The sequence below is a fragment of the Sciurus vulgaris genome (assembly GCF_902686455.1).
Source record: "Sciurus vulgaris genome assembly, chromosome: 5".
Lineage (NCBI taxonomy): Eukaryota > Metazoa > Chordata > Mammalia > Rodentia > Sciuridae > Sciurus > Sciurus vulgaris.
The window spans coordinates 168,880,579-168,900,704 of NC_136465.1; positions in this window are offsets into that span (position 1 = coordinate 168,880,579).

Sequence of the window (20,126 nt, forward strand, 5' to 3'; positions counted from 1 at the left end):
AGAAGTTTAAAAAAATTAGTGAGATTATGTATATAAAATGCTTAATAAAGTACTGGAAATTAGTAAGTGTTCCATTAATTTATATCTGCAGTCTGAGCCACCCCATCTCCCCTCATACACACCCACTTCCAGACTTGATTGAAATGGTCCACATTTCCGCTTGGATGTCTAATGGACATCTTCAATATAATGTGTACAAAATGAAACTAGTGAACTGTTCCTCACGCAGCTTCCCCAGTCTCAGCAGATGATAATGCAAGTTTCTGGGGCTCAGGGAGAACCCCAACTCTCACACCCACGTCTGATCCAGCGGATGTTCCATTGCATATCCAGACACCCTCACCACCATCCCAGGCCCCCAGGAGACTTGTTCAGCGTCATCTCTCCTATACGGTGCCTTGAATGTGTTCCCCAAAGTTCACGTCTGTAACCTCATCCCCAGGGCCACAGCGCCAGGAGGCCAGACCTTCAGGAGGTGATTAGAATCTGAGGGCTCTGCCACCTGAAAGGGTCAATGCTGCCGCTGCTGGAGAGGTTCTTTCATCCTGGGTTTCTTATAAAAGCAAGTTCAGCCCTCTCTCGCTCCCTTGCTCTTTCACGCTTCCTTGCCCTTCCATCTTCCACCATGGGATGATGCAGCCAGAAGGCCTTCAACCAAGTGCAGGTCCCTCGATCTTGAACTTCCCAGCCTCCAGAACTGTAAGCCATGAGGTGCCCCTAACTCATCCCACCAACTAGATGTGCTTCGTTACCTCCCCACGTGTTAGCTGACTGTCACCCAAGTTCTCTCTTAGTCACTGATGTCGCATAACCCAGACTCTGGGAAGCCAATGGCACCCAGCCACTGTTTATTCCAGAGGGATACTGAGAGATGAGTCTCTGCTCTTTACGAGTTACCCAGTCTCAGGAATTCTGTAGCCGTGACACAGGACAGACAAAGACACCTGGATTATACAATAGCCTCTGCACTGGTCTCCCTGCTTCCGTGGTTGGTGGCATTTGAACTTGACCCTCTCCAAATATAAGTAATATCATGTCCCTCCTCTGCTCAAAGTCCTCACACAGCACCGAAACCAAAGCCCCGGCAATGGCCAGCAAGGCCCCACGTGCTGTCCCACGGCCACTTCCCACCTCCTGCTGCCTTTCAGAACACTCGGGCCCGCTCCACCTCAGGGTCTTGGCACCTGCCAGCCCTTCACTTCCAACCCTCATCCCAGGTCTTCCTGGCCCTTCCCTCCCTTCACACTGCCCATCACGGACCTCCTCCTCAAAGAGGCCTACTCCACACCCCTGCAGTCACAGCCCTGGCTCCCTGGCACTCCTGACTCTTTAACCCCATTCTTCTGATTCCTAATTTTAACACTGATCACATTCTAACATCAAGTCACTACTCCTTTCTTTTGTTTCCCTTTACTATCTCCCCGCAGGTCGGGGGTTCGTCTCTCTACTTTCCCGATGCAGCCCACGTGCCTGGCACAGAGCAGGCACATCACGAGTACGTGTCCAGGGATGGGCAGACTAAGGGCAGCTCAGGGCCCTATCATGCCATGAACCCCGGAAGCTCAGTAGCCGCCTGGTTCCTGGTCGAGTCCCCACCCTCACCCAGAGCCCAGCACGCGTTGGGGCTGCCGAGTGGATGAAGCTGAGCATCCCCCTTTCTTTGAGATGGGGAGATGCTGATCACCGAGCTCATATTTGCTGCCCTGAAGGGACAATCCCTCTTGTCACATCCCAGAGCAAAATTGCCTCTGACATGTAATTTAAAACCTGAGATGCCTGGATATAAAGTCTTACTCAAGTAAATGGGATCAAACATCAGGGCACTTCCACTCTACCAAATGGATATTCTGGATTTAATACGGTCCCACATTGCTCCCCAGGCCTCCGGGCTGCCCCCCGGGGGAGGAGGCAGGTGAATCCTGCAGAATTGTCATCCAGAGGTCAACAGCCTTACTTCAGCCAGCTAATCCCAAGGCCCAGCAGAGTCCCTCTTCAATATCTGATCGGTGAGAGGCCGTCGCCTCCCTAATTTCCATTCTGAGCCACCTCCATCTCTTCCAGACCTCGAAGAAGCTATAATCTTCTCACGACATCCTCCGTCCTGCAAGATGCAGATTCCGTCTCAGCTCACAGGTCTCTCAGAATCCTCGGATCACTTGATTGCAGCTAATCACACATGGAGCAGAGCGGGAGGGCCAGTTCGGTCTGCACCCCCAGTCTGCAAACCACTCTCTACGTGGCCTTGAGCAAGTCATTGAACCTCTGTGACACTTAGATTCCTCACCTGCAGAATGGACACAGTCACAGTACCAGCTGCTTTACCAGGTAATTTAAGATCTAGATGAAATAAACACCCTTCCCCGCGTAGCCCGAGTGCCCCGGAACGCAGCCATTCATTCATCCGTGGAGATCCACGCGAGTTCTCGAAAAGATAAATGTAATGCTGTTCTCCCTGCTGCCAAGAGCTTGCAGCCCTGTGTAACACACCACGACAGCGTGGGGTGAGACGTGTTAGAGAGAAGCTGTGAACACAGAGCAGCGTCGCCATGCTCGGGGGACTGGGAAAGCAGCAAACTGAAGACCGAGTGTGAACAGTTTCGAACTCACGGCTTGCCAGGCACCTGGGGGGCAGGAGGAAGGGCATTCCGAGGAGAGAGGAGAGCAGAGGCCAAGGCTATTCATCACTGTCACTGTGACTCTCCACCCTCTGGCACTGAAACACAGACAGGGTCCTAAGTGCCCAGGTGAGAAATGAACCAAGCTGTCTGAAGGACGCCACCTGGTCACCAGGGACCACCGCTGGCATCCCAGGGCCCAGGGTGGATTCTGGTCGTGGGAAGGATGGCACTTCACTTGCCTGGGCTATTTCCTTGCATTTGTAAAATAACCGTTAAGATTAAAAAAGGACAGCAGCCAGATATCATGGGGCATACCTCTAATCCCCGCAATTTGGGAGGCTGAGGCAGGAGGATTTCAAGTTTGAGGCCAATTTCAGCAATTTAGTGAAGCCCTAAGCAATTTAACAAGACCCTGTTTCAAAATAAAAATAAAAAAAAAAAGGTTGGTGAGGTAGCTCAGTGATCAAGTGTCCCTGGGTTCAATCCCCGTACCAAAAAAAAAAAAAGGTCAAAGAGGACACTGAGTAGTTGCTGGGGAGATTTTTTTTTTTCATCCACACACTTGGCCTCAAAAGCTTTCCAGTTTAATGTTGCTTTTACCAATAACCCTAACCTGGGAAAATGAGGCTTAACACTCAAAGGCAAACTCTAGAGAGAAGTGTGAACCAGCTTGCCAGGGAGAGAGGTGAGAAGGGACCCTTCCGGCCTCCAGCATCGCAGAGATCTCCCATGTAAATTATTATACCCTATTGTAAAAGAGAAAACTGAGATTGGGGGATTTGTGTTTCTTGCTGCTAACTGGAAGAACTAGAATTCCAAGATAGACTGTGGAAAGAACAGGTTTGCTTTCCTTGTTTTAGCAAGGAAATAGCTATAAAATTCATGTTGAAGCCCCACCCCACAGTGCGATGGTATTGGGAAATGGGGCCTCTGAGTGGTGATTAGATTTGGATGAGACCAGAAATTTCTCTCCCTCTCCACTGTGGGGTCATCAGCAAGCTGGTAAGAGAGCCCTCACCAGGAGGAACCCAACAGGTGGGCTCAAACTTTCTAGTGTCTGTGACTGCATGAAACAAACAGTGGCGGTGTAAGTCACCAGCCTGTGGTATTCTGTTAGAGCAGCTTAAGCTAAGACACTTGTCTTCACAGAATCAGAAGCACTTGTCTCACGCCGTTCCACCAGCAAGTACTGAGAGCTTCTCGGGGTTTCTGGAAATGATAGGATCATTGAGTTTTCTCCTCTTACCTCTTCTGCTTTCTCAGTCTTACTCACTGGATCACTAGAGCCTCTTAATACCTATGTATGTAACCTAGGGAAGGTGACCAGTCTGTGAAATGTTGGTGCACACCGAAAATAAAGATGCGACCCTCTATAGGGAAGCCAGAAAACAGCCTGCCCAGGAGGCGCCCCGGGCCAGGTTGAAACAGGCGTGATCATTGGAATCACCAGGAGATGCCTAACCAGAAAGAGCAAGGATAGCCCCAAGCAAGGCTGGAAATGTGTCAGGGCACAGCCTTGAAAAGCAGAACCTCTTGGCTGTGTCTGTGTGCACAGAGAGAGAGAGAGAGAGAGAGAGAGAGAGGGAGGGAGGGAGGGAGGGAGGGAGGTAGAGAGAGAGAGAGAGGGAGAGAATGCTAGCTGATAGATGAAGGGAGGGTAGATGCACATGCAGGGGAAGAAATAGATCACGGGGGTAAACTTGAACTTGAGCATGCAGATGAAGGAAATGTTTCCAAGAGAAATCCCAAAGGGTTTTCCCTTCCTACTTTCTTTTTTTTCTTCTTTTTGGGGGTGGGTACTGGGGATTGAACTCAGGGGTGCCCTACCACCAAGCACATCCTCAGTCCATTTTTTTAATTTTTGAGACAGAGTCTTGCTAAATCGCCCAGACTGGCCTTGACCTTGTGACCCTCCCACCTCAGATTCCCAAGTTGCTGGGATTATACGGGTGTGCCACTGCACCCCAGTAAGGTTCTTTCTGCTTCACACACTTTTAATACCCTCACATGTCAGGTCGATTAGGACCTTCTAAAGTGTCTTTAATATTGACTAACTAAATTGGGTTTTTTATACTAAATATCAAGAAAATTAGACACTTGGAGGCATTCTACTGAACATGATAGAAGCATCTTCTCACCTATGATGAATTGCTACATACACTGACCATCTTAGTAACACCCATCTGAAGGTCTACTCATCTTCTTTGGTATTAAAAATGTCATTCTTCATGCATATAAAGTAAATATCATATTTGAGACAAATATGTGCTACGTGCTTTCCAGTCTCGGGATTTGTGGGTAACAAATTGAAATTTATTATCCTTTAGAAGCCATCAGAACGATTTCTACCTGTCAATCATCTTCTGTGAGGGAGGATTTAGATAGCAGAATCAGGAAGGGACAATCTTGACTAGTCAGTGTTGGAATTACATGTCAGAGTATGGAATCAAGTAGGGATATTTGTTAGATCCTGAATGTGTGTCCAAAATCCAGCTTCCCCCATACAGGACAATCCCAGAGCATCCCACAGAAGGCTCAGGGAAAAGCCAGGTCAAGACCGAACTGAAACCATGCCTACCAGGTCTGAGCATTCCTTAACACAGAAGGTTAGATAAATGTTTGTTGAATTAAATACCAATATGAATGAATCTGAGCCTGGAAATGAGGTAGGAAAGGTAATTGTCTCTTTACTCTCCAACTGAGCAACTGAGCAAGATGCATAAGCTGAGGAGAACATTCATGGATCATGACCACTGTCTCCAAAAAAATGGAAGGCTCCAGATGTAGGAAGGGAAGCCACAAGTGTCTTATCCGACCTTAAGGTGCATCGGAACTGTTCATGAGCATTACATTTTAGCTTAGAATTAAATTTTTTTAAAGGAACTTTCTAACGAGAGATTTTAAATATAGAATGGGTTGATTGAGAAGGAAGCCAGTCATCTATACCTGACGGACCTCAGGAGATACTGTGCCAGGTGAGAGATGTGAAAGTTAGTTTGAATCAACCTTTAAAGGCAAAGATTCTTTGATTTCATGAATAGGGAAAAGTAATGATATTAATAAGAGTAAAGGTTGCCATGACAAAGACAAAGGGACTCAAAGATGCAGTCACGTGAAAAAGCAAAGTTGACGATTCTCTCCTGGAGCAGTGCAGGGTGGTTAGGCAAACTCTGCTCCATAAAGGCTTAGTGGGAACCAGTCCCACTAAGTGGGAGTGGGGTTCCATCCTCCACCTGAGGTTCCCAACGCATTCCCTGTCAGCAACCACATCCAATCAGTGAAAGGCAACTGGAGTCCAAGACCAGATGCTTCATATGAACCAGCAGATTCAGAATGGCCTGCAGGACTTCCACTGGAGTTCCATTTGTGTACTGGTCACATGACCACACCTCACTGCAAGGTGTGCTGGGAAGTGTAGTCTGAGCTGATGAGTCAGGAAGAACGGAAGGGGATTGGCGAAACCAACAGCAGATTTGACTACAATTGTCATCTACCACTTTAATTATCTGTTATTATCAATCAATAGACATGCTTACTAATCAATTGACACATCAATAAGGTTAATGTTTTGTATTAATATTAACATTAATTTCATTAAAAGCACCTCTTTGGAGTTCAGTCTGCCTGGTTCTGGGACCAACCTCCAGCATTTCATAAATGATCCTGGGCAAGTCAACCTCTGACTAGTTCTGTTTATTTATTTTTTATCTGGGGATAATAAAACTACCTGTCTCATGAGATTGCTATGGGAATTAAATTAAATAATGCAACTAAAGTGCTTAGAACAGTGCTTGACAGATAGTAAGAGTTTAGTAAGTACCATTACACGTTCCTATGTAAATACAGAAGGAAGAAAGACTCTCTGCATGTCTGTAGGCGCGGGTCTCTTTGACCTGTGCGAGCAGAACGTGAAGGAGTTTCTCGGCGTGTCCCTGAGAGGGATGATTTAGCCCTTTCTTATATCCTCTGGTCCCCACTTATTTACCAACTCAAGAGAGATGATTGCTTTATAAGGTTCCTGCTCCATCCACCTCCCTGGATGCTTTGGAAGGAAAACAGGCCAGAAAAACTGCAAGGTGCCATCCCTGAATGCTCTATATTGTAATTAGATTCTAAGCAAATAACGTACCCCGCTTGCTGGATGGGCTCCAAGAGCCTTTGGAAGATGGATAAAAAAAAAAAATCATCAAAAGAACAAACACCAACCCACAGATAAAAAAACTGTCACCCCTGCCTGGGTGCCAGCTTGCACTAGCAAATGGGTAATCAGGGTTTTCAAATGGAAACATATTTTTGCCATCTCGTTGGAGTTTGATGACGAATTCTCCATGACACCTGAGGCTGCCTTACAGGACACCTGGGAAGGCTTCCTCAGATTGATGGAGCTGAGGAGTCCAGCAGAGGGGATAAGGTTGCTTAAAATCCAGCTGTTAACTAGCAAGAGCCCTGGCTACTTGGCCCTGTGGGAGTGGTGGAGTTGGTCTCCTGGGGAGCCGGGGTGCCTTTGGCAGGGGAGAGGGTAGGGAGAGGACAGCGGGGAGGAGAGATCTCATTGTTCTGAGCTCTCCCTGCGCTAAGCATTTCAAATGGAATCGAATTTAATCCCCAAAACAACACCACAAGAGAAATGTTTCAACTCCTATTTTATAGAAAAGGACACTGAGGTCCAGAAAGGTTAAGTGACTGCCCAGGTAACTAGTAAGAGGACAGAACCAGGATTCGCCTTGGCTTCTTTCTGAGTACTGAACTCATGTCCTGAAGAAACTCAGGATGCAGAAGTCAACTCCCGGACAAGCTGAGACAGTACACAAAGTCACCAACCCGCGGTGGGGCAGACAACAAGAGCCACCCTGGGCTCCCAGAAGGTCGCACAGCTAGCAAGTGGCAAGGGCAGGGCTGTACCCAAAGTCTATGAGGTTCCAAACCAGGTGATCAATGGTTTATGATGCAAGAGAGAACCTGGCTGAGCCAGGGATGTGTTTGTGGGGTTCGGAATGAAGAAGAGGAAGCATCCGGCCTGATGGACAAACCCAAAGCAGTCACAGGAGGAGGCCAGAGAGGGTTGCTACTCGCACCAGCAGGAGGCAGGAGAAGGTTGCTACTCACACCAGCATGTGCCTCCCCTATGTGGGCCACCAGTCCTCACTCCCTCCTCCCATCATCCCTCACCTGCCAGAATCCTTCTGCACCCTTTTCCATCAGTCTTGTGCCTACAGGAATGACACCTCCACACACAAGTCCTCATCCTTCAAGGTCAGCCCAAGGTCAGCCCAAGGTCAACTATCTGCCTGAACTCTGTATTGTTCACCTGCTCATTTAACCTGTTCATTTAGCACCGACAGTGTGCCAGGACACCTTCAGAGTGCTAGGGACTCCACCCTGCCCCCAGCTTACCTGTGATTGGAAGACAGAAAACAAGCACATAGACAAATGAGCGCCTCTCGTTTGTGGAATGTGCTGTCAAGAAGCATAAGCAGCATGTGGCGGCAGAGCGTGGTGGGGAGAGGGAGGAGGAGAACACCACAGCAGGCAGGTGGAGAAGGACTTCCCTGAGGAGGGGGGAGTGGAATGGAGACCCAAAGGAAGGGAGGGAGGGACCCGCACAGACACCAGGCATGCATCTCACCAACGTGTTCAGGATACGGCCAGGAGGCGGCACACCTGTAGGCAGAGTGGTAGAAGATGATGGCCCCAGGGAGCAGGGCCCTGCTGTCCCCAACACGAAGAGACCACTGTGCTTTCTGCCGTCCGCCCGTACCCCTCGGGAAGTCTGTTTTTGCATCTCCCACTCTGCTTCAGGACATCTGGTCTCTTCTCCCCAGACTGCAACCCGAGGGGCTGAGGACCCTGTTTCCTTGGGCTTCGTATCACTAACATCCAGCACTGACAGCCCCAGGGCTCGGACTCTCAATGGCCCAGTTGGGAAAACCAGTGGCAAGGGATGTGGGAACTCCGCAGAGCATACCCCCAGGAGTGGGAGGAGACAGGTGCAGGTGGGAGGGGCGGAGGGTCCGCCTCCCGGCATCCTGTGTCCAATACACCTGATCTGCAGGAGCTCAACACCTGGCCCAAGGGTCTGATCCCGTGCACATGTGATCCCCAGAGCCAGGCGGTGTGTTACCTCTCCATCTGGATGTTAGGGATCAGCATCTGCCACCACCAGGACCAAGGCCCCAGAGGACTGCTAAGAGACAGATAGACTTTGGAGGCTGAAATTGAGGACGGGGCGCACTGAACAGGAAAACTGAGGCAGAGAGATGCCTCGTCCATGAGACTGGGCTAGCGCAGCCAGGTGTGGAGCAGTGTGACTTGATGCCCAGCTCAGCCCCCAGGGACATCTTGCCCTGGACCTGCTACAAGGCAGAGACTCAGGTCCTGGGAGGATGTCCACCCAGCAGGGACAGAGGCTGCTTCAGCTTCTGGCCGCTTTAGACATGTGGAGGCTGCAGGGTGGCCTCAGACCAGCAAACCCGTCCTGCAGACACTGTGGTTCCGCTTTCCCATCAGCATGCGTCTCACACAAGGTCCTCTGCGTCCCTGTGAGTCGCTCAGAGATCCCACATGACCATCGGGCAGGTGGCAGGGCCACACTTCAAACCAAGCAGGTCTTGTTAGAGCCAATCCCGAGCCTGAACAGCAATGCAAAATGACTGCAGGGGAGGGCGTCACCCCAACCTCCCACTAGTGATCCATCGGAGAGCCTCGGAATAGCTCGCTGGGCCTTCTCTCCTCCCCTAGGCCTATCTCCAAGTCCTGCTGAAGTCCTGGGAGTCTCTGAATGTGAGTGTGGACTCTACCAGCCAGCAGTAGGCCAGTGGCCTTCCGGGCACCCATCACTCCTGAATCCTGTGGAACAGCCAGGAATCTCAGACACTCCAGGCTCCAGATGAGCAGAATTTAGAAAAACAGAAGATTCCCAAGGACCTCCTATCCAACAGTCTCATTTTACAGATGAAAAAACTGAGATCCAGAGAGAGAGGGAAAGGGAGATCCTTTGGTGGCACAAGAGGTAGAGAGATATGTGATTGGTCACAAAGCGGATGTTCCTATCAGTGGTCCTTCTTTTCTGAAGGTACTCTCCCTGTTGCTGGTCCCACAGACAGCCAGGATCCTATTACAGCATCTCATTAAGTGGAGGAAAACTATCACAGAGCTAATATAGGTAGGGCAGGAGGACCCGGGAGACCTAAGGGACAAAGTGGTATTTGAGCTGATTCATGAATGACAAGAATGAGGTAGCCATGGGAGAAAGGACTCAGGACCTCAAATGCAAAGGTCCTGAGGCAGAAATGCATTATATATTCAAGAACAGATGAAAGCCGTCTGATTTAAATGACACCCTCCACCCAATGCTAGTCACTTTCCATTGTTATTCTATTCTATTATTTTTGTAAATTAAGATCACTGGACATGCCTGGTTTGTGTAGTGATTGGTTATTGCCCACCCCTGTTCCCTGGCTGTGAGCTCAGTCACAGCACGTCTGTCTTCTCACCGCTATATTCTCACTGCCTATTAGATGTCAGAAGAGTAAAAGGCACGAAAAGATATTTGATGAGTGAATGAATGAAGGAGTGAATGCCAAGTACGCTGCAGGACAAGGTTCAGGAAGAAGGCAAAGACCAGAATGTGTGGGTCCTAAAAACCATACAAAGTTAAATTTCATCCTGAGAGTAACAAAAAACATTTGGAGGCGCAAATGAAAGAATCACTTGACTCTATTTGCATTTTGCAAAGATGGCTCTGTTTGTGAGTACGTATTGCAGCAGGAAAGAGTGGGCGTGGTGGATTAGTTCACCAGCCAGGGGGAGAGGCCAGTGCCTTGCGTTAGCACTGCAGCTGTGCAGATTGGGAAATGTGATGGGTCCAGGATGAATCATGGAGGCAGAGCGTAAGGACGTCCTCCAGGACTAAACGTAAGGGGTGATGAAACGGAGCAATTGAGTGAACCGTCCCCAAATCCACATCTCCAGGACAGAACACTTCTCCAGACTCATATCATCCAAGGCCTATTGGGCATCTCTGCCAGAGTGCCTTTGACGAACATGAACATAAAGTGAAGAAATGTTCTCCTGTCTTTGTCGAGAGCTTCAGGGAAGGACCCTGATTGGTTCATTTAGAGCCCATGCCATCCCTTGGACCCAGAGCTTGGGGAACCGTGGCAAGTCAAGCCTGGGCCATGTGGGGAGAGGAAGATTGCAACTGGCTTCCTCCCCAGAACCATGTGGAACTGGATCAGGCAGTTTGCTCGGAGGAATAGGAGGGGGAGGTGATATCCGAGGAGGGAGGAAATCGATGCCTGGCAACAGCAGATGCCAGCCACTAATGGCACATCATTGCCCTCGAGATGCATTGCAAGCTCTTCCTCGGGACACACGGGGCTTTACCATCTGGCCCAGCCTCCTCCCTGCTTCCCCTCTGGCAATTCTCACTGGTGGAACTGAACAACGTACCACCACCCTTGACCCATGTCCCGCTTTCTCGTTCACCTGTGAACCCCTAGGACACGCCCCGCCTGCCTATTAGCCCAAACGCTATTGCATTCAGCTCAAATGCAATGTTTTCAGAGAACACGCTTCCTGGCATTTGGCATCCGGACTCTGTACTCCACCTGTCATGACCTTGGGAGTGTCTGTCTGACCCTGTGTGGCCATGAGGCAGGGCTCCTTCAGAACACAGCTATGTCTCCTCTCTATTCCCATCCACATTTTAGGGACCTCTGTCTTTGTTGCATTATTGAATAGGATGAGATAAATAATCATGGACAGTGGAAGAAAGAAAATGAGGTGGGGCAGGACTCATAGGCCAAGTGCCTGGCTAACCCACTTTCTGAAACTCCCAGATGTGAAGCAATGACTCTTTCCTATGCTACTGGTGGAGGGCACATTGGGGCAACTCTTCGGGGGATTAATCTGGCCACATCTCGCAAAGAAGATGCACAGGTTCTATGATCCAATGATTATAGTCCCAGGCATAGACCTCTCACATGCCTGGGGACACACAGAAGACTGTCAACTGCAACACTACTCCTGAGCGTGAAAAATTAGGGTCCGATCACATGTCCGTTTGCAGGAAAACAGGTAAATACATCTTGATAGATTCATTTATTGGAATAGAACACCAGAGGCAAAAGCGATGAATTAGCACTTCCTGTGTCAAAACGGATGAATCCCAAAAGCACGTAGGAAAACAGCAAGTAGTAGAAAGATATGTAAAGTATGATATAAACGAAACCAGGCCAAACACATCAACATCCTGCCTGGGGACACATAAATATACAGCACAGGGCTAAAAATGTGCATGGAAATGTCAAACTGTGCTCGACAGAGTGTCTGTGGCTGGTGTGGAAGGAACACAGTGTTGAGAGGGAGTCCGGCTGCATCTGCAATGTTTTGCTCCTGTTTGAAAAGTCTGAAACGCACATTGAAGATGGTTGAAAACACTTGGAGAGGTCCAGAAGGCAAACACAGAGGAATTTTAAATATCATCCTTTCCAGTACAACCTCCCTAGGCACAAGTGGTTAATTTTATTTTTTAAATCAATTAAAACATAATACAATCAAACGTTGAGTTCCTCAGTCACACTGGCCACATTTCTTCTTCCCGATAGACACGTGGGACTGGTAGTCACAATCAGGGACAGAGAAGATAGAGAAGATATCCGTCATCACACAAAGTTCTAGCGTACAATCCTGCTCTGAACTCTGTCATAACTAAATTTTAAAGGTAAAAGTTTGAGATTTACGTGCCTGAAGCATCCACTACTATCAGATATCACAGTGACTCGGAAAATCATATAAAAATTAGTTGTCTGAACTATGATCTGTATTATGCTGAATCTTCCAACCAATGAAGGTAACCCCCAGTGGGAGATTTGCTGACCCCCCAAGAGCTATGAAGTACAGAAAACCAAAGCCTCAATCAGTAAACACGATCAAAGCCATGGAACTGATAGATAGAGGAACTTACGAGATTTTAGACTTTGAGAGAAACTTTCAATGTTTTAAACATGTGGGGCCATTCAGAGAAATGAAATTAGACTCTTACCCCACACCTTATACAGAATTCAACTCCAAACGGATTAGCAACTTAACTACAGGCCGAAGTTGTACAGGGGGAGAGTTCTAGAACTCAGTCTCAGCACCAAGTTTTTGGACATGACTCCAAAAGGACAGGCATCAAGAGGGAAAACAGACAAATGGGATTACATTGAACTAAAAACCTTCCACGCAGCCAAGGAAACAGCAGAGTAAAGATGTGCTTCAGAACCGGAGCAAATAATTGCAAATGAAACAGATGAGAAGGGTTAATATTCACAATAGATAAGGAATTCCTACAACTCCACCATGAGAGGCTAACAATCCAATTTAAAAATGGGCAAGAAGGGCTGGGGAGATAGCTCAGTTGGTAGAGCGCTTGCCTTGTAAGCACAAGGCCCTGGGTTCAATCCCCAGCACTATCAAAAAAAAAAAAGAAAAAAAGAAAGAAAGCATTTCAATGACCAACAGTTATTTGAAAAGGTGACCAGTGTCACTCATTGCCAAGGAAATGCGAATCAAAGCAGCAGTGACATATCACCTCACTCCTGTTAGAATGGCTTCATCAAAATGACAGAGGATGATACGTGTTGGCGAGGTTGTGGAGAAAAGGGAGCCCTTACACAGTGTTGGCAGGAAACAGTACAGGGGAGACAGCATGGTGGGTCCCCAAAAGATTAAAAATCAAACTTCCATGTAACTGGGCACTCCTGTTCCTGGGGTATAACCAAAGGAAGTGAAATCAGAATCTAAAGAGACGTCTGCACCCCTGTGTGCACTGTTGACAGTAGCCGAGGCAGGGAATCAACCCAAGGGTCCCCCCAAAGATGAATTCATGAAGAAACGGTGATGTATGTGGGCAAGGGAACACTGCTCAGCCTTGTAGAGCAAGGAAATCCATCAGCACAGACAAACCCGGAGGACACCATGTTAAGTGAAATAAGGCAGGCACAGAAAGACCAATGGCGCACCACCTCACTCGAAGCTCAGAGTCCAACTCACAGAAGCAGAGACTGGAACAGTGGTTACCAGGGCCTGGGAGTGGGGGGTGGGAGGACGTTGGTCAAGGGAACAAAATGTCATGTACACAGGAGGAGAAGTTCACAAGAGCTTTCGTCTAACATGGTGACGATCGTTAAGAACAGTGCATTGTCTGCCCGAAAAGTGATGAGAGCAGATTGTCAGTGTCTTCCCCACAAAAACGCAACATATGTCATATGTTCAATAGCTCAAGTCAGGCATTCCACAACAGGGACATATGTTAAAACATCATTCTGTGTACCATAAGTATATGTGATTTTTACTTAAAAAGCAGCAGGGGATAAAGGAGTGGAGCTTGTCAAAGTATTCCTATTCCCTAATACATCAGGCTGGCGCTGAGATCTCAAACCAGAGGGGCAATGTTTCCATACACGTGTGTCTTCCCACAGCCAGGAGGGAAGTAGCAGGAAAGAAGAGTTGCCGGAGGAAACTCACACTGGTGTTCATGAATAGAAATACAGAAGAAGAAGAATCAGAATCACACACATTTGCTTGGTTAAAGACATTATTATCTATCTAATAGATAAGGGAAAAAATCCTCCAAGAGAGAGGGAAGTAATTCCCCAAGGAGCATAAGCAGGAATAATGAAAATAATGATCATTTGCCAAATGCCTACTAAGTGCAAGACACGCTATGAGGCCCTTTGGGATTACTCTCATTTGAGCCTCATAATTATCCATACAATTTAGCCCAGGACCTGGAATCTGGAGAGTCCTGTACAGCCTCAGAGGCTCAGCTGCTGGTTTTGAGTATTTCATAGAAAAGACTGTAAAGGAGAGAGGGACCAGCTGATTAGGACAGGAAGCCGTTTCCTCCTAGCCTTTTATACCTGCTTGTTAGCAGTACGATTGACTCTTTTCCTATCTGAATGACCTTGATCCAGCCACTTTAATCTTTCATACAAGGGACCTCTGCGACAGAGACCTCAGTGATACTGCAACTGCCACGCTTTGCTGACGTCCCAACACCTTTGCTCCATGATTGATGCTTCCTCAGAGTAGTGCGTAAGCATCCAGGGCGTTGAGCATCTTAAAGCATCTTCATTAGCTCAAATTCTCAGAAAACAGAAACTATACATGCAAGTATTCATTATTAATCCATTCAATGATACGCTGAGCCAGGACAAAGCTCTCTTCACATGTGCTCCTGGATTGAAGGAAGGTTTTTCCTATGGCTAGAAAAAATTTTCTTAGCTACTTGGTTTCCTAAGACCAGACCTCCATTAAGTCCTAGAGCCTCAGCAGATCGTGACCAACAACAGTGACAGCAGCAGCGTGACAAATGGTTGGGACGGGGAGGCTAAGGATAAATCCACGAATGAACGAAGTGAGCAGAAGCTTCTGGAAGAAGAGCTTCAAGGACGTGAGGATCATGAGGGCAGAAGGGACATCAGCCGGCCAGCACAGAGTTAAGACGAGATCACATCTAGTCCTTGAAAACGCGGCAGAGTAAGAATGAAATAATCATTGCCAACTAGACACGATTGTCCCCCCCACTGAGGGTCTGGGTGTGGCAACTTTTCACCCTATGTTTATGGATCCTTAAGCCCTGGTAATAGGGGAATTGTGAATACACTGCGGTTACTGGCACTTCACTGGGACCAACATAGAGAACAAGGCAAAGCGTACCCAGTGGCACAGGCTTGATACTGGGCAGCTGCTGTCTTGCGTGTGACAAGACCATCCTAACCCACCGTCAATGAAGCTGCAGAAGAAACTCGGGGTGTGCTGGGAACCAGGGGTCCCTAACCCAGCCTGGGAGGATGCATGGAGGACTTGCAGAAGGAGAGATCCTGGAGCCCTGGGGAGTGGACTGGAAGCCAGGAGAGGACCCTGGGCGGTGCTCCACGCCCAGGGGCCGCACATGGAAAAGGTCCAACCGAAGGAATGGGGCTTTCATAGACCTGAGAGGCTCGCTGAAGACCCACTGGGCCTACCGCGGTTCTGGAGAAGGACCGGAAAGAGCAGAGGCAGGAAAGTCAGGGGCCAGGCTGCTGGTCAGACCTCATGGTCAGGGTAAGGGGAGCCACTGAAGGCGCTCAAGGCAGGGACCGACTAGACCTGATGGTATTTTAGAAACAGCTCTGCGTGTGTGGACGCTTGTCTGGAGGGAAACGGGCTAGGTTACTGTAACAGTCTGGCCCAGAAAAGACAACCACAGCCTGGGCGAAGTAGACAGCACGATGGCAGAGCTGAAAGACAATTCAGAAGGAGAAGTCTCAGCTCAGGCTGACAAATTGCAGGTGGAGATGAAAGGAGAAGGCGAGGTTAAGAATGACTGCCGTGTTTTGGGTTTGGTCGACAGTTAAACGGGCGTGACCAGCGAAGCCAGCATGAGAAGGCAGAGCCGGCCTGGGGGGAAAGATGCCAGCTAATTTTTGACATGTTGCATTTAGAGGCCCACAAAGCTCGCAGGTGGTGGTTATTAATAGGCAGCTGATTTCACAGGTCTGAAACTCACCAGAGAGCTCTACGTGAAAAGTGCAGAGATTCGTGAGTTCCCAGCGTGAAGACGGCGGTGAGATGCGGCAGAGTCGCAGGCAGAGGAAGGTAACCCAAGGAGTGAGCTACGGTCAGAAGAGTAGAGGGCCAGGGAGCGGGGCCTGGTCAGGAAAGGGAAGAGAAAGGGCTTGTCTGCATACCCACGCCCTGGCCTCTCCCCTGTTAGAGTTTGATGTGTTCCCCAAGGTTCGTGTGTGGGAAGCATAATCCCCAAGTTGACATGCTGATGACATTTGGAGGTAGGTCCTTGGGGAGTAGGCACAGTTAGACAAAGCCGTGAGGATGGATCCCCACGACGGGATTAGTGGTTCATAGTAAAAAGAGAGACCTGAGCTGATAGTCACTGGCTCTCTCTCACTGTGTGATGCTCTCTGCCACACTATGACACAGCAGGAAGACCCTCACCTGGCGCTGGCACCGTGCTCCCGGACCTCTCAGCTCCCAGACCTCTAAAAAGTAAAACTATTTTCTTTATAAAGTTTCCAATTTCTGGCAATCTGTTTTAGCAGCAGAAAATGGGCTACGCTATCCCCCTGCAAAGAGAATAATAACCTGATTGAACATTTTTTTTTAAGATTGCCATAATAAAATTGGTGAAATCAGTGAATGTCAGAAGATCATGCACCCAGACTTTTCCAGATTTCCTACCTCTGAGTGGCCAGAAGACTCTGTCGAAGCAATCCATTTTCAGACCCTGCATTCTGTCTCAGTGCATCAGTCAGAATCAACAAAGTTATGCTGCAATAACAAAAAATCCAAAAAAGTCTAAGTGCCTTTTCAAAAAAAGGTTTATTTCAGATTGTGCAACATGCCTATTGTGGGACAACTGGGAGCTCTGCTCCATGTCGTTCCCACTCAAGGACCCAGGATAATGGAGCCACCAGCATGTGAGACATTGCAATTGTCATGAGCAGGAAAATGGAATGTGGCAGATTGGACCTACAGTCTTCACATTGCATTGTCCAGAGCAAGTCGCATGGTCCCACTAACTCCCAAGGGTTCAGGAAGTGCAGTCTTATTATGTGCCTAGATGGGGCACATGGGAAAGTCATTTGGGAACTACACTCAAGGCTGGTTTTCTTAGGTGGGGAGGCTGAGAAGTTGGCCAATGGTAAGCTGTGGAATGGATTCAGGGAGGAGAAAGATAGCACCTGGGTGCAGGGCTAAGCCAGCCATGCCAAGCCAGCTTCATCCGAGGTAGGATAAGCACCGTGACAAACAACGCACTGACTCAATCAGAGTCAAGTGGTGATTTCCCATCATCCCTTCTGCTGGAAGTTCATTGAGTGGGGATGATTGACAAATCAGTTTTCAGGCCTGTCTGCATCCTCCAACCAAACAACAGAAAGTACCAATAAAAGCTCACCTGCCGTCCCGACGGAACCTTTAACAACACAACAGTGTGGGGCTGGAAATGACAGGGGCCCGAATGTGAACGACTAGAGGGTGAGGAAGATCAAGTGATCCTGGGGACAGGACAGCAAAGGAAGAGAGATTTCAAGGAGAGAGCATCCAAGAGCTCAAGTGACAATAAGAAATGGGAGGAGGACTCTGGGTGCAATCACTCAGAAGTCACAGAGAACCTTAGCCAGAGCAGTTTCAGTGAATTGGGGACGATGGGTGTAGCTCAGGAGTAGCCATGAGGTTAGCATGCATGAGGTTCCATCCCCATGGAAGGAAGGAGGGAGGGAGGGAAGGAAGGAAGGAAGAAATGGAAGGAGGGAGGGAAGGAAGGGAGAGAGAGAAGCCAGATATCAGTGTGTCATGATAGGTAAAGACATGTAGACTTCAAGGATCTTCATTTTGGAGAAATAAACCAAAATAGACAATCATGAAAGGAGGCCTTTGCGGAAGGTAGTAGCTTAAGGTGAGAACGGTTTGAACAGATGTGTCCTCCAGGAGGAAGGTGAGCAAAGAAGAAAGGTAGAAGGACAGGTAAGGAAAGAGTAAGGTCCAGCAGAGACAGGTAGGCTGCAATCTGGAAGGCCAGGATATTCTGTGACAGAACCAGGCTCGAGACCAGCAGGTTTCATGATCATCTCCAATATGGGGACGCGTCCCTCCCCACGCCTGAGCAGCACTCCCACTTCACCTGGAAACACTGGAACTGGATCACGGGAACTCGCCTGACGTGCAGTGTGGAGCCGTACGAGAGTTCATGATCTGCCAGGAAGCACGCAGGGACTGAGTAATGGAAGGGTTGGCACCGTGGGGTGGCGGGGTAATTGCCAGATTGATGGTTGAAGCTTTTGTTTCAGGTCCAGAAAGCAATTAAAGACCCTGGCACGGTGCTTATTAACCAGAGATCCGGGTGGCCACAGGAATGTCCGCATACTATAATTTGTCGCAGACCCTCGGCAGCCCTCTCACTGTGCCCGATGCTGGGTCTGCAAACAGCCCCACACGCTCCGCCAGAGGAGGAGAGATGCACTCCTCTCTTCACTTAAGGCTGAACGGTTTTGTCCAACACATTATATTCTCTGGTGGAGAGCTGCGGGAATTTTTTTTTTTAAGCAAAGATCTAAAAATCTAATTTAAAAAGACAGCAGCATGATTTGCTACAAGCTTTGCTGCCATGTAAAGGAGAAGGGCCGAGGAGGCGAGGGGTTGATTTATCGGCTAGCTTTCTCTCCAGTTTTATTGACAGCAGCATCTCCACTTCCCTGTTTTCAAAAGTGGCCTTTGTTCTCTCTTTCCAAGACTCCAACCTGTGTCTGTTCATATCAGAAATTCCCAGGAGGAAATCAAGCCTTATCTGTCCGTTCAGGATGTTTTCCATTTATTTTTAAAGGAAAAAGTCAACAACACAAGAACTATTAAAAAGAAGTGACCAAGAAAATGGCAAGGAGCTGCTCTTATTTTCTTCCAATGTCTTCCTGGCCAGCCTGGAGCAGACCAGCTGGAGAAATAACATTAAGAATTATCTGCAGGTGTAAGAACAGTACAGGCCTTTTTCTCACAGTTTAGTTATCTGCCTACCACAGGTATGGCCAGCCATTTACCAATTTTCTTCCCTATACATTGCTGCAAGTGTTAGTCAACTTTCTGTTGCTATGACAAAATACCTGAGAAAAACAATGTATAAGGAGGAAGTATTTCTTTTAGCTCACTGTTGCAGAGATTTTTAGTCTGATCACTTGGCTCCATTGTTTCTTGGATCATGGTGAGGAAGAACATCATTGCAGGAAGGGCATGGGGCAGGAAGGTGCTCACCTTAAAGAAACTGAGAGCAAAGAGAGAGAGAGAAAAAAGAAGGTCCAGGGATGAGATATAGTCTTCAAGGACCTACTTCCTCCAACTAGGCCTCCCCTCCTAAAGTTCCCACCATTTTCCAATAGTGCCACCACTGGGGACAAAACCTTCAACATGAGCCTTTGAGGGCACATACAAGATCCAAACTATAGCATCCTGCCTGTTATGGTTTGGATGTGAGGTATCCCCCAAAAGCTTATGTGTGAGACAAGGCAAGAAAGTTTAGAGGTAAAATGATTGGGTTTTAAGAGTTTTAACCTGATTGGTGCATTAATCCTCTGATTAATAGGAATCAACTGAGTGGTAACTATAGGCAGGTAGAGTGTGGCTAGAGAAGGTGGGTCAATGGGGTGTGCTTTGGGGTTTATATTTTGTCCATGGTAATGGGAGCATCCTCCGTTTCTCTCCCTCTCCCTCTCCCTCCTTCCTGATTCCATGTCCTAAGACACTTTCCTCCACCACACTCTTCTACCATGATGTTCTGCCCCTCCTGCCCCTCCCTCCTCTCTCTCTCTCTCTCTCTCTCTCTCTCTCTCTCTCTCTCTCTCTCTCCCCTCTTCTATGTCCTAAGACACTTCCCTCCACCACACTCTTCTACCATGATGCTCTGATATTCTGCCTCACCATGTGCCACAAAGAATGGTGTTGACCATCTATGGACTAAGACCTCTGAAACTG